The sequence below is a fragment of the Carcharodon carcharias genome, chromosome 19 (genome assembly GCF_017639515.1).
Source record: "Carcharodon carcharias isolate sCarCar2 chromosome 19, sCarCar2.pri, whole genome shotgun sequence".
Classification (NCBI taxonomy): Eukaryota; Metazoa; Chordata; class Chondrichthyes; order Lamniformes; family Lamnidae; genus Carcharodon; species Carcharodon carcharias.
In genome coordinates, this window is record NC_054485.1 from 54,816,922 (window position 1) to 54,827,073 (window position 10,152).

A 10,152-nucleotide genomic window follows, 5' to 3' on the forward strand; every position below is an offset into this window, starting at 1 on the left:
ATGGAACAACAGTAGGCTGTTCCAGGATATACCAGGTTAGCTGTGAGCTTTGGCTCACAGAGCCCTTTTACTTTTAGGTCCATCTGTGAGAGAAGCAGGGTCCAGTGAGCAATGCGGGCACTGCTCACTGTCCCATCCCTGATTCTCCCATCCAGGAGCATCTGGGTGAGCATGTGATGGGTGAGGAGGGCGATGGGAGAGGTCCTGTGAAGATCAGTGATCTTTTCACAGCCCAATGTGTGGCCAAGAGGTGCCTTTCACGATTGGAGTAGCTCTTCTCCAAATCTGTGAGGATCCTGGAGGAGTAGACCACCGGTCTCAGCTTGCCATGCCGCTCTTGGAGCAGCACAGCACTCAGGCTGTCCCCACTGGCTGCTGCCTCCAGGAAGAACTCTTTCCCTCCATCGATGCCTCCTAGAGGTGGTGTGGTCTGTAGATCTTTCTTGAGTCTGATAAATGCTGCCTGGCATCCCTCATCCCAAACCCATTCCATTCCTTGATGCAGTCGTCAGAGCAGAGGGGCTGCTGTAGCTGCATAGTCCTCAATGAAGTCTCTGCAATACCCATTAGCCCTAGAAATGATCTCACTCCCGTGATTGTGTTGGGGACTGGTAACTCCTGTACTGCTTCCCGTCTAGCTTTATCTATGGCCCTTTCCCCAGTGCATATTGTCAGGCCCAGGAATTTCACCTCCTGCTGGCCAATCTGTGCTTTCTTTGGTTTCACTTTAAAACCTTCCTGCCCGAGCAGTTCCAGCTGTTCGGCCAGAAGTGGGCCATGCTCCTCTCTCGAATCGGTGAATAGGAGCAGGTCATCCACGTATTGTACCAGTTGCCTGAGCTGGCTGAAGCCCTTTAAACTGTTTGCCATGCATTGTTGGAAAATGCTGGGGCTACTGTGGAAGCCCTGAGGCAGACGGTTCCAGGTATACTGTTGCCCTTTAAAGGTAAATGCAAACTTGTACTGATCCTCTCTCCTTAAAGGGATGGACCAAAACCCGTTGGAGATATCCAGCACCGTGAAAGTGGTCGCGGATGCTGGGATACTTCCTATCAGGTCAGCAACTGCTGCTACCAAGGGTGCACAGCTTGGGATGTTACTGTTGAGCACCCGATAGTGCACTGTGGCCCTCCAGGAATTGTCCAGTTTTCTAACCGGCCACAGTAGAGAGTTCACGTGGGTGGCTATCGGTCTCAGGACCCCCTGTTGCACTAAGGAGGACATGGCTGCTTCCATGTCTGGCTCCGCTTCCCTGGGGATGTTATATTGCTTTTGTGGTTGGGCCATAGGGTCCCCCTCTACACTGACCTCGGCCCCGTTGACCCTCCCACAGTCGTGTTTGTGTGTGGCAAATGTGGCTAGGTGGGCTCGCACAAATGCCTGGGGTATTACTGACCATGAGTTCGAGGTTATAACCCTCTTTAGGCTTCATGGTGCACAGGGTCCCCTTCCCCTGTTTCCCTGGGATGACTACTACTCCGCCTTCCTTTCCTGTTTTTGCCCCCCATAGGCAGTGATTCCTCAAATCCACTAGGATCCCATGGCATACAATAAAGTCGGCTCCCAGGATCCCTTTTCCACCCTCCAATTCCCACTTCATTAGGATACAGGTCCATTTAGAGCAGAGTATTCCTAAACGAATGGTCAGTGGGATGGAAAATGAGCCAGCCTGTTCTTTACCTATGAATCCCGACAGACTGTATGGGACCCCGTTAGATAGAGGTGAGGTAGTGGGATTGGCTGAATAGATCACAGTACATGATGCTCCTGTGTCCAACCTCTTCTACCTCCATCTCAACGTGGGATCTCTTCCATAAGTCGTAGGGAACACAGGTAAACAGGCTGCACTGGCTCTAGTCAGGGTTGCGGGTTAGATGGGGCTGATGGGGTCAGCATGCCGGTGGTGGCTGCTACCTTCCCTGGGCCAGTCAATAGGGTTCTCATGGCATCCAAAAAATGACTTGACCATGGCGGGAGGGATTCCTGTCTCTGCCTTTTGGGCTGGGGTTGAGGAATTCTTTCCCTTGTTATCTTTCCAAGGATTCTTACACTCCTTCCTCCAGTATCCATTCTTCCCACACCCATAACAGTTGAGCTTTGTGCTGGAAGGGTTATTTCCTTCCTGATGCCACTCCTTCCTACCCTGGCCGGGTTTCATTTAATGCACTTTCCCTACAAGTGGGTGTGCATCTGTTCCTTTACCATTACGGTAAGCTATGGTCAATTGTCTGATCACTGTGGTTTTGGTAGTCAGGGGATTCTTTGGGTCAAACCACATTCCTGCCGTGGCCCTGACCTGTGGCAAGCTGTTTGCCACCAGGCAACAGAGCCAGTGGGCCCGCTGATCCTGGTCCAGATTAGCCCGGTTAGGTGTCCCACTGCACGCGCTGCTATACACCGGCCACAGTCTGTTGCAAAAGCCTGCGAGGGGGTTCTCCTGCAAGCTGCATTGTTTTTTCCACCGGGAGAAAGGACTTCCCTCATTCATCCCCAGGCCCTCAAGAACTTCCTCCTAGAGCTCCCCATAGTCACACTGTCCCATCTTACAATGGTCAGAGAGGGACTGGAAGAGCTTACTCTCCAGGAAGAATAGCAGCATTTTGGCCTGTTTAGCATCATTGCACTCGTTGATGCTTGCTGCTTGTTCCACTTCTCTGAAGTGGACCGAGGGATCCCCATTTGCTGCAAGTTTAGCTAACTGGCTTATCATGGCCCTAAGCTGTTGGGTGCCGTGGGGAACTACGAACTGGTTTTGGAGGGGTCCCTCATCCCCGTTATCAGCGGGCGGGCCGAACCTTTGCTTCCGGACCGGGCACATCAGCTCTGGTCCCAGCCTCTCTTGCTGGGGCTTTTCCTCAACAGCTTCTGCCCTAATTCTATACCCCACTCCTGTCAGATTTCGCTAAAGCTTGGAGCTAAGGGTGATGGTCATGGGCTCTCTTGCTCCTCAACTGGGTAGTCCCTTGTCACTGCCTGTGGTGTCTGAACCATCCTCCCCAGGTTTCCTGTGAAGTCGACCTGGGCTGCACTAGGGCTTATGAGGCACACCATGCCTTTTGCCTTCCTTAGAGCAAGGTTCAGACTCTCTGTCTGCTTCTGGCAGGGGCCATGGTCTGCATCCTCAAACCCCTGTGCGTTCACTATCTTATAGGCTGCCTGTAAGCCTTTTAGTTTCTCCTCCTGCTCTCGTACTTGTCTTGCTAGGCGGGCATTCTTTTCCTGCAACCCCAGCTCATTGTTCTTGGCCTCGGTGACCTGACACTGTAATTATTCCTGCTGAGTCTTATGCTCCCCCACTAACTGCACCCTTTCCTGGTTCAGAGCCTGCTATGCTAACAGTAACTTCTCCCCTGCTAGGGCCTTTGTTTGGACTTCCAGGGCTGACTCCCGAATCTCAGCTGCCTGTGCTTCAACGAGCTTGTCCAAAAGCTGGATCTGGTTCTTGAAGCACATCAGCCAGACGGCCTTTTCTATGGATTTTTTAGGATCCTTCCCTTCTGTCCATTTAGCTGCAGCATCTTCCGGGCACCCAGCCTTTAACAGATTAGTGACCCATTTTTTTTTCCATATTCACCTTACTGAACACATAATTTGAAATCCTCTCTTCCATTACAGTCCTCTCTTCCAAATCAGTGTCCACTGCATCGCATCCCTTTTGCTAAGGTCCTGCCACAGTCACCTTTATGTAGGGGATGGTGGTGTGTGTCAGCTTCACCTCTGACTTCTGAGCGGTCCTATCCGCTCCCACTCCCTGGGTTCTAGACGTTGGACTTATTTGGGGGTTGTGACAAAGTGCAGCAGACAACTGGTTTTGGTGCAAGCAAAAAAATCTGGCTTTACTGAAGTCACAAATGAACTTGTAACATTAGAATGACACTGAGATTATACAAACCTACCAAGTACACTTAGTTAAGAATGGAGAACACATGGCATAACGAGGGAAAATCACGCTACTACTCATTTACCCTTGTCCCACCCCCAAAACCTAACTAAATTGAACTAGGAGAGGTCAGGGATCATACTCACCAACCAGGGTTCCTTGACAGTTCGAAATCCAGCCAGGTAAACCAATTGCAGTTTTGGGGTATGCTCTTTGTGTCGTCTGGGGCCTGCTGTCCCCATGTGGTCCTGGTCTGTGGAGTCTGCGAAGATTCTTCAGTTGGGTGGAGGGCGGGGTCGTGGGTGGTCGATCTTCGTGGAGGGCTACGGTTGCAGCCTTTTTCTCTTTGGTTGAGCCTGCCACCCTGTGCCCCTCGCCGTGATGTTGCCTGCGAGCCTGCAAACCTCTAGATCTCCTCCCCCCACTTGGCTCAGCTGCCTCTCCTTGCTTAAATACTGCTTCAACTGCTCCAAAACTGCTCACCCCCCCAAAAATAAAGTGCCCACCCTTTGTAACTGGTGGCCCAGTTATACTGTTTTTCGAATTTCTTATCTCAATCCAAATCAAGGTTAGTTCTTTGTCTGATTTTGGTGGGCTTCTTCAGGTGATTGTTGTCTCGTTGTTTTTAATGGGCTCACATGGTGTTTATTTTTGTCTTCCTGTCCCCGTAACTAGTCTTGAACTGAAAGCCATTGTACATGTGGAGTATTGATAGGTTTGCATAATTGCATTGATTGCTGCCTTCCTGCCTTAGTAATTAGTAGCAATTATTTATGCAAGATTTTGATGGGCTTTAGTTTTGTGTAAGATAAAGTCTTTTTCTGGGTTGATTGTTTTAAAAGGAATAATGCTTATTCTGTCTGCTCTCATTATCTGGTTTCAGGCAGCAATCCACACTACACTCAACAAGCCCAGGCATGTCCAGTCCCAGGCTTTCATGGGCCTAGCCTCCTGTCTGCAGGGTTCTACACTTAACTCAGCAGTTGGATCCTCTGCCATAAAAGTCCAAAAGTCATATCCTTGTTGATGATATGAAAATTGTGGGAATTTTGCGAACCCTTCACTCCCTAACAGTACACTACATGGGCTGCAGCAGTTCAAGAAGGCAGCTCACCTCCATCTTTTCAAAGATAATTAGGGATGGGCAATAAATGCTGGTCTTACCAGAGATGCACATCCCATGAACACATTTTTAAAGTATTTACAGTTGAGAAGAGGAGTCATCATTTACAGAGAATGTCAGCTGTAAGTCATACCCATTATTGCCAGATATACAAAATTTGCTGAATAGAAATTTGGTGTTTGAAAGTAAAAACAAATTTTATTAAATTGCACATCTCCCATTGCACTGTCGACAGAATTAGGAGAAACCTGATAGTTACACAAAATGAGGGTAATTTAACCATGCAATCCTCCAAATGGATGAATGATTAAATTAAAATGGAAATAAGGAAGAGAGGCCATCTGGAGAAAATCTATGGGAAACACTTTTGGAGGACTGAAAATAAACCTAATCCAAAATCTTCATAGCAACAACCTGATGAGAACAGAAGATAAACCGTTGAAGGATAAAAATGGTGGTGAAATTGAACATGAAAGGAAAATAGTGAAATTATTGATTATTTTTAGACACTAGCACTGGGGAAGAAAATGCCGGCTCACATCCAGTTTTAGTAGCCCAATGAATATTCCAAATGATTCCGTAATGCAGAGTTTTTACTTCATAGTTTAAGAGTATCCGCTACCCAGGGTCAGATGGTAGAATTTTGAAGAAAATTTGTGGATTATTGGTTCATAAAGGAGTCAATGTTGACTGAGGAGCTTCAAAAGGAAAGGAACCAGCAAGCAAAGCATTTGAATATGAAAAGGAATCAAACCTGAGTATAGATCCATTAACCTAATATTGCTAATGAGTAAAAAGGTGTGAATTATTTGCAGGTAATTTTACCTCTTTGTTAGATTTGGTGACCGAGAATTACAATTGGCACAATCACGCACTAAATTCCCTACCTTTATTGAGAATTTTAAACAAAACAGTTTCAATTAAATCATGGTTTTCCCTCAGGCATTCAATCTGCGATGACTGTAAATCACTTATGAGTGATCTTTGACCAAGATCTTCTGGCTTGGTTTACTGGGACTCTTCCACCAATGTATACCTTGTCTTGTCTTCTTTCCTCAAGAGCTCCCTGTTGATAGGTGTCTTCAGTCTTCCTTCTTGAGCTCTCCTGTGTTGGACTTTTTCAAGGGTTTACATAGAAAATACAGTTTCAAAAGACGTCATGCACAATCCTCTTCTGGATGTGGATTGGTTAGTTGGGTGCATGATCGGCTATTGGTTGGTAGTATATTCCCAAGTTGCCTTCCACGGGCATACCTAAATAAAAACTTCTTCCTGTCTCACTGCGATTACCCATCTGGCTTCGATCAGGTTGCTGTGATTAACTGATCTATTTCAATGTAAATTGTCCTATTCAATTCAGCAGTATCACCGCAATTAACTAATGTAATTAGCAAGTATTGCACCCGTTCAGCTTGCACTTAAAAACACTGCTCTGAACTCACAGCTAGTCCTTTAACCTTTCCTTACACATTCTTAAGTATAGGTTGGAGGAATACCTGCAGGATTAATTTAAGAAACCTCCAGGTTGGATTTTATTTGACAGACTTCCTCGCTTTGACAGAGTCCCTGTAAACTAAGCATCTGGGAAGAGTGACTTTGCAGTCACTGTCTCTGTGAAGCAGTCCAAGAAGAGTGTCCTCTGCCGTCACTGTTGCCGGGAAACAGTCCAGGAAGAGTGTCCTCTGCAGTCACCGTCGCCGGGAAGCAGTCTGGGAAGAGTGTCCTCTGCAGTCACCGTTGCTGGGAAGCAGTCCGGGAAGAGTGTCCTCTGCAGTCACTGTCACCGGGAAGCAGTCTGGGAAGAGTGTCCTCTGACTGCCACTGTCGCCGAGTGAAAAAAAGCAAAAAGTGACATCACAGGAAAACCATAAGTTAATTGGTTGGTAAGTAACTGCTAGTTTGAACTAAGTTGATTTCAGATTAAAGGTGAATACTGGGGCCCAGGATCAGAGGCCTAACACTTCAGCTTCAACTCAGCAGACAGAGCGAGTTCCAGTTGATTTTAAAAAGTATATTTTGAATCGTTATTCTAACTTGCTTTCAGATTAAAGATAAATAGAAGAAATATTTTACAGATTGATAAACTAAAGACCAAATACAAATTGAAAAACTAATTAACTAAAATAGAGATGCAGGGCCAGGCGATGTGTTGTAGCTGCATGATGTGGGAGCTGGTGGACCCCATTGTGGTTCCTAGTGACCAGATCTGTAACAAATATTGGTTGCTCGAGGAACTCCGGCTCAGAGTTGATGAGCTGGAGTCTGAGCTTTGGACACTGTGACGTATCAGGGAGGGGGAGGGTTACCTGGATGCTGTGTTTCAGGAGACAGTCACACCCCTTAGATTAACTACCTTAAATTCGGCCAGTGGTCAGGGACAGGAGGGTGTGACTATGAGTGAGGCAGGTAGAGGGATCCAGGAATTAGCACTGCAGGAGCCTCAGCTCTTGCCCTTATCAAACGGGTTCAAGATTCTTGCTCCCTGTGTGGACGAGAGCAGGGACTGTAGGAAGGATGAGCAAACTGACCATAGCACCGTGGTGCAAGGAGCCATTCAAGTGGGGGGAGAAGACAGAAATGTAGTTGTAATTATGGATAGTATAATTAGGGGAATAGATACTGTTCTCTGTAGCCAGGATCGAGAGTCCAGAAGGCTGTGCTGCCTATCTGGTGCCAGGGTTAAGGATATCTCATCTGGGCTGCATAGGAACTTGGAGTGGGAGGGGAAAGATCCAGTTGTCGTGGTCCATGTAGGTACCAATGATATAGGTAGAATGAGGAAAGAGGTTCTGCTGAGGGTATACGAGCAGCTAGGGGCTAAGTTAAAAAGCAGAACCTAAAAGGTAATATTCTCCAGATTACTACCTGAGCCACGAGCTAATTAGCACTGGGTCAATAAGATTAAAGAGGTAAATGCATGGCTCAAAGATTGGTGTGGGAGAAATGGGTTTCAATTCATGGGACATTGGCACTAGTACTGAGGAAAGAGGGAGCTATTCTGTTTGGAAGGGCTCTACTTGAATCATGCTGGGACCAGTGTCCTGGCGAATCGCAAAACTAGGGTTGTAGGTAGGAATTTTGGCATCCATTGCTAAAGGAATAGAGTATAAAAATAGGGAAGTGTTGTTGCAACTGTGCAAGGCATTGACGAGACAGCACCTGGAGTACTGTGCACAGTTTTGGTCCCCTTACTTGAGGAAGGATATAGTTGCACTGGAGGCGGTTCCGAGGAGGTTCACTAGATTGATCCCAGAGATGAGGGGTTTGTTTTATGAGGAGAGATTGAGCAGTTTAGGCCTATACTCGCTAGAGTTAAGAAGAGTGAGAGGAGATTTAATTGAGGTATATAAGATGCTAAAGGGGATAGACAATGTAGGCGTTGAGCAGATGTTTCCCTTTGTGGGGCATTCTAGAATGAGAGGCCATAGTTTTAGGCTAAGGGCTGGTAGATTTAAATAAGAGATGAGGAGGAATTACTTTTCTCAAAGGGTCGTGAATCTGTGGAATTCACTACCTCAGAGTGCAGTGGATGACAGGACACTGTAAGTTTATTCAGGTTTTGAATTAGTAACGGGTTGAAAGGTTATGGGGAGAGGGCGGGAAATAGGAGTTGAGGCCGAACTGAGATCAGCCATGATCATATTGAATGGTGGGGCTCGAGGGGCTGAATTGCCTACTCCTGCTCCTAGTTCTTATGTTCTTATGTTTAAGATCACTTTGAGAATTAGCTATAGATAAAACTGAGGGTGGAGCTGAGAGTGATCAAGTTTAATTCATTTAACAGAAAGTCGTTATCAAGATTCAACATGACATAAAAATAAAAGCCATCAAGGGTATAACATGGGGGCGACCAAGAAGTCTGATACATAGGAGGAATCAGGAAATGGCAGTAAGAGATGTGGTGTCACAGCACTTCAAGGAATAGGCTGTAGGATTAAATGTATTGGAATAATTTAAGAGACAGCCAGCAAGCATTTAGAAGTTAAGGATTCTGTTTGAAGTCCCTCCTTGACCTTTGAGGATATTACCACAGATGTTAGTTTTTCTACGCTTATTTCTCATCTACATAGTTAAACTAGATGCAGAATTGATTTCTAAGTTTGCTAAATTGTTGGTTGATATTAAAATCAGGAGTGCAGGAGAGGCAAAGGAAACAATAAACACTTTTCATAAGGGATTTAAATCTGTTGTGTAAACAGCAGACAAGTGGAAAATTGAATTTTATTCTGACAAGAACAAGATGTGCCACACTAAGAGAAAGAATAAGCTACATAAACCTACAATATAATTTAACACAAGATACTTTGAAAGGGATTGAGAACATAACAGTAAATTCATCTATTTCAGTATTAAGAAAGTAAGGAGAAGCTATTTCAAGAGAAGCTAGAATGTTGAGGTCCCTAGCTTGGTGTGCAATCTAAGGTCAAATTTGTGAGATGGGTGCTCCAGAACATCCAAGGTTATCTGACGTACACAGACTGTGAGAAAGACCCCAGCAGGAGCATGGGGCATGGCAGAATTCTCACATCCTCACAACTCTACAAAGGACACCCTCTGCAATGAATTAGATCACACTTGGAAATCATCTGATTTCAATAATTTTGCAAGGACATGCCTGTGCTGGGAAGGGTGCTCAAAAGAACAAGGGTGGAAAGCAAGAAAAATACTTTTCTCTTTTTTCAGCAATAAAGAGATTTATATTTTTATTGCACCCTCCATGACCTCAGGATGTTCCAGAGTGCTTTACAACTGATTAAGTACCTGTTTAAATGTAATAATGTTGTAATATGGGAAATGCAACAACCATTTTGCATACAGCAAGATCCCAGAAGCAACAATGTGATAATGTGCAGATAACCTGTTTTAGTGATATTGGTTTAGAGATAAATATTGTCCAGGGCACCAGGGAGAACTCCCCAACCCTTCTTCAAAATAATGTCGTGGAATCTTCACATCCAGTGTGAGAAGGAAGCACCATTTCTAATGTAAAGGCCATGAGGTTTTTGCAAACTTAGAAAAGATTAAGGCCTACAGTCAGGGCAGAAGAGTCCAACATGTCAATCTGTGACCCTGGAGATTTAGTTATGATTTTAAAGATGAAAAATTTAAACTTGAGCACCATGGTCAGCTGGAATACTGTGCTGTATCA